Raw genomic sequence first — 5,656 nt, forward strand, 5'->3', positions numbered from 1 at the left:
CTTACTAACTAGTGGATTTCCATAGGCCTTTTAATACACTTTCTATCCCTTCCTCCTTCTCGTCCTCCTCCCCTAGGTCTCCTTAAATCTTTACCTCTAAGTATTCTTCTTCTTTAAAACAATGTGTTCTATCATCCTCTCCAATTGTATTTTTTTCAATACAAGTCTTTTATTGTCCCAAAAGACACCCCAAATTTTACTTAAATTCAGGATCTTGTTTCTGGAACTGGGTAACTTAGGTCTTACTCATCAGCCTGCTGCACTGTTCCCTTTTTAGATACATAGATACCATCCAAAAACTTCCTGATATCTTTGTTTTTAAACTGTTGTGGCTTGCTGAATCAGAGCCGCTGAATTTGAAACAAGTTCAATATCATTTCCTTCAAGGATTAATTCATCCTTTTGAACTTGAGAGACAGAACAAGCAACACCTGTCCTCATCCGAACCTTGCGGATGTATTTTCATCCAAGCAATTTAGGATTTCAAACAAAGACCTGTTCTCCTGAATAACGACGTTGATGGGGAAGTGAACATACACAGACCCCATCTTGTAGTGGAAGCCCAGTGTGACTCCCTTGATCATGTTCTGAACATAACTGCAGATGGTTCGGACAGTGGCCAGTTCCTTTCTGTTACCCCACAATTTGTCAACCTGAAGCCTCTTCTTCTTCCCAAGGAGACTCAACTCTACATTGATGTGATTGAAGTCCTTCTGGAGGGTTCCTCTGGGGCCCTTCACAATGACTGTGTGCCCCTTCAGAGTGATGTCCACATTTTCTGGAATGTTGATAGTCTGATTGCTGAGAATGGTCTTCATTCTCGCAGTAGATGGGGTAAAGAGAGCTCCAATTATATTTTTGAGTTGCAAGATAATAGGTTTCCATAGTTCACACAACCATTTTTGGTCAATCCTCTCTTCTACCCTGTAGTTCACACATCTTCTTGCCCTTCTCTTCTTAAGCCTTCCTTCCCTGGTATTCCATCCATTGACTTCCATTTTACTTCTGACCCACTACTTCCCCTCCTTTAGTGCTCCCACCAATGGTTTCTTTCTAGTCTCCCGGCTTCCATGTGTGCTCCAAGTTAAACATGCAAAACAGACGATTTGAAGCTGAGATCCCTGCATGAGAGATAGCATGCAACATTTGTCTTTCTGGGACCAAATTACTTCACTCAGTATATATTCTTTCTAGTCCCATTTATTTATCTGCAATTTTCATGACTTCATTTTTCTTTAGAGTGGAATAAAGTCCCATTGTGCATATGTACCACACTTTTCTGATTAATCCATCTTTTGATAGACATCTGGGTTGATGCTATTTCCTAGCTATTGTTAATAGAGCAGCAAACATGGCTGGGCAAGTCTCTGCATTGGGATATAGAGTCCTTTCAGCACATGCCCAGATGAGGAGAGCTGAGTCATAAGGCCATTCATTTCTAGTTTTTTGAGTGACAACCAGATCCATTTCTAAAGTGGCTGCACTAGTTTACATCCCCAACAGGGCATAAGGGCCTATCTTTCCCCACACTAGAATGTTGTCAGCTATATTTTTGATCTGGACCATTTCTGACTGGTCTGAGATAGAATCGTAAAGTAGTTTTAATCTGTGTTTTTCTGATAGCTAAGGGTGTTGTAAATTTGAAAAAACAAAACTGCATGTGAGTGTCATGTTTGCATGTATGTCTATGTACCACAGAGGCGAAAAAGGGTATGGGATCCCCTGGAACTGGAGTTATGGCCAGTTGTGAGCTGTTGTGTGGGTGCTGGGGATTGAATCTGGGTCCTCAGCAAGAGCAGCAAGTACTCTTAACTGCTGAGCCATCTCTCTAGTCCCCTGGAAATTTTTAAAGCCTTTACCAATCATTTATTTTTATTTTTGGATCTGCTGTCAGGTCCTCTAGTCTATTTGGTTTATCTATATGGTTGTTTTTATGCCAGAGTATACTGTTTTAAGTTTGGTGACTCTGTAGTACAACTTGAAATCAGATATAGTGACACCTCTCTCACTACCTTTTTGATTAGGATTGTCTTGGTTCTTCTTGGTCTTTTGTGCTCTCTATAAATTTTCAGATTGCTATTTTTGTGTCCATGAAGAATGAATAGGGATTTTGATTGGAATTGTATTGAGTCAATAGCTTGCTTTTGGTAGGACCGCCACATCTACAAAAATTTATTTTTGTAATACGTGAGAGTGGGATGTATTTCCATCTTTTAGTGTCTTCCTTAGTTCTTAGTTTGGTGACTCAAAGTTTTCATTGTAGATGTCTCCTGTTTGCCTGGTTAAATGTATTACCAGGTATTTTACCATGAAATTTGGAGGCCTGTGAACGGGATTCTTTCTTTGATTTCTTTTCAGTATGTTTGTCATTGTTAGATAGAAAAGCCACTGATTCTTGTGTTAATTTTGTATCCTGCCATTTTGCTGAAAGTGGTAATCTGCTGTAAGGGTTTCCTAGGAGTCCTTACCTACAAAGAGGAATACTTTGAATTTCCCACTTATTTGTATACCGTCTAGTTGCTTCTCTTGTTTCATTACTCTAGTTAAGGCTTGAGTAGAAGTGGCCAGAGTGGACAGACACCCTTGCCTTGTGATACTGGCCATAGGTTTATCATATATAGCTTTCATTATGTTGAGATATTCTCCCTTCATCTTTGGCCTCTCTATGTCTTTGATCAGGAAGGGATGTTGCATTTTGTCAAAGGCCTTTTCTGCAGCTATTGAGAAGATCATGTTCATTTATGTTATGAATTATACTTACTGATTTGTGTATGTTGAATCATCCTTCTATCACTGTAATGAAGTCAAATTGACCATGATGAATGAAATCTTTTTTTAATGTGATCTGGAATTTGATTTGTGAGTATTGAGAATTTGTCATCAGAGAGATTTGTCTGTGATTTTCTTTTGTATGTGTATCTTTATCTGATTTGGGTAACAGGCTGATGCTGACTATATATAAAGAACGTGGATGCCGTTTTTTCTTTTCTGTTTAATGGAATAATTTGAGTAGTATTGGTGTGATTTCTGTGAAGTTCTTGTATAACTCTGCAATAATCTGTCTGGTTTTGTCCCTTTTTTTAGATGGGAGACTCTTTTTTATTACTACTTCAGTGTCGTTGCTGGCTATAGATAAGATTACATTATTTATTTCATCTTGGTTTAATTTTGGTATGCCACATGCATCTAGAATTTTATCCATATTTTAAATTTCCAAATTAGTATATTATTGCTTTCTTAAATTAATATTTTAAGAATTTTATGCATTGTTTTGATCATATTCAGCTCCTCCCAGATCCACCCCATTACAAAACCACCAATATTGTATTCCATTCTTTCAAATCCATCTTGTTCCGTTAATGCTGCCAATATCCTCAAGCATGTGGCCTTCCACTGAAGTAGACCTACCAGGGGCTATACCCTTAAGGAAAAGTAACTTTCCCTTTCCTGGCAGCTATCTATTACAAATGGCTCCTCACAGCTGGCATGGGATTTCTGTGAGGTCCTTGCTGGGATTTTGGCTGGCTTGATCTTGCAGAGGTCTTGTGGATTGTGTATTGGGCTGTTGCAATATGCTTTGAGCTGCCCTGCTGTGCTGGGAAGACACTGTTGGAGTCATCAATGCCTCTGGCTCTTACCGTCTTTCCCCTCTGCTGCCATGATCCCCGGGCCTTGGAAGTTGAAGGATGTGACACAGATGTCCTGTTTAGGAAGGAGCACTCTGTAGTCACTTATTCTCTCTACTCTGACCACTTGTTGGTCTCCGTGTTAACTGATGGCGAACAAGAGAAAAGGTTCTATGGTGAGGTAGAGTTAATGGTATATAACTAGAGAAGGAAATAAAAAGTATGAAAATAGGTGGTATGATTCTGTACATAAGAGACCTTAAAGGAAAAAAAAGAGTAAAAGACATCTTGTAGCTGATCATTGCTTTCAGCAAAATGGCAGGATGAAAGATCAAAGCAGGTATCAATAGCTTTGCTATATATCAATGACAAATATATTGAAAAGGAAACCAGGGGAACAGGATAATTCCATTTAAGCTCTTTTGATGTGTCTGCATATATTTTTTAAGGAATCTTTGGCAATAGTAGTTTCTCATATGGCTTTTTAAGAAGATCTTTAGTGCTATTTATCCCTTCCCATATTCCTTCCATTTTCCTTGTCCTTCCTCCCCTCCCCTATTTCTGTTCTATGATTATCTTTCTTTCTTTATATCTTTGCATTCTATATTCTTTCATTTGAAAGTCCCCCTTCCAATAACTCCTCACTATTCTGACCTCTGTAGGTATACATTCTTTATAAAAAGAGCATGGTACTGTCATGAAAACAAACACATTGATCAATGGAATAGCACTGAGGACATGCAGAGACATTTTTACATCATGTAATAAAAAAAATTTAGCCCAAAGAGGGCATCAGATTTCTTGAATCTGGAGTTATAGGAGTTTTGAGTTGCCCAATGTGAGTGATGGGAACTTGACTTGAGTCCACTACAAAAGTACTGTGTATTCTTAGCTACTGAGACATCTACCTAGCCCAAATCATACTATTTTCAGCATTATCCATGGTTTCTTGTTTTTCTATTCATGCACATTATGTTTCGATCACTATATTTTATTTTTGGTTGTGAGCCTAGCCTTTAATGGCTGAGCTATCTCTCCAGCCCAGATCACTATATTTTGTATCAAGTATTAGTATCACGTTCTTATGTTTTCTTAGTTCTGCGAAATTTATTTATTTAGGGCATTGGTTATTTTGTATCACTATTGTGGTCAATTTTTTACAAATCTCACAATCTTCAATTTTCAGAAAAAAAATGTTGTATTTTCTGATTAGTGGTGTTTATGCTCCAGGCATCCTTTCTTCCTCCTTCTCCACCACTCTCTCTAAACAGAGTTAATAACCCTTCAGTAAAGAAAGTAAACCATAATCCTAGCAATTATAAGGTTCATTTGTGAGCCATATTTCATTGCATTGACTGGTACAAATGCATTTGTGTTTACATCCATCAAAGGATATTTGAATAGATACTAAGATAACTCTAACATTTCAGATGACTCCTGGATGTGGGCCAGTGGTCAGAAAACAAGAAAAAAATATTTTTGAAGGGCATTGCATGCAAGGGCGTGCAGTAAAGAAACTGCTGACATGAGCGCTTCGTGATATAGGCTTTTTTTTTTTTTTTGTAAGCTATGAGAGAGAGCAGAGAGAAAAAGAAACAGAATGAACATGGTCAGCAGACTTAACGTGGCCAAGTCTAAGGAAGCAGGAGAGTGGGAGAGAATAATAGAGATAGCAAGACAGCAAGAAACAGAGCATAGAGAAGGAGAGAGAAAAACACACACAGAGAGAAACAGGCAGACAAGGACAGAGATAGACACAGAGAGAGCAGTGAGACTAGCAAGAGCAAGAATAGTAAGAATAGCTGAGTTACAAGAAGGGGGAGGAGCTGGGGGAAGGGAAGCCCATGAGCTGGAAGGAATTTAGGATAGGGGAGGAGGTGAGAAGGGCTAGGGTGATAGTGTGGACTTAGAAATGTGTAGCAGGGACTTGTGATACTGAGGGAGATGGAGGCCAGCATTGGCTTTGATATGCTGATAGGCAGTACAGGTAGTCACATACCCCTTCTGCAAGAGGTAAGGGAAATGACACC

General features: G+C 38.8%; 1 pseudogene; it reads right to left on the bottom strand.

Annotated features, from left to right (window-relative positions):
• Nucleotides 1-240: 240 nt before the first annotated feature.
• On the bottom strand, nt 241-818 carry LOC100755510 (annotated as a pseudogene).
• Between the last annotated feature and the right edge of the window lie 4,838 nt (nt 819-5,656).

This window comes from Cricetulus griseus, chromosome 3 (genome assembly GCF_003668045.3).
Source record: "Cricetulus griseus strain 17A/GY chromosome 3, alternate assembly CriGri-PICRH-1.0, whole genome shotgun sequence".
In the NCBI taxonomy this organism is placed as follows: Eukaryota; Metazoa; Chordata; class Mammalia; order Rodentia; family Cricetidae; genus Cricetulus; species Cricetulus griseus.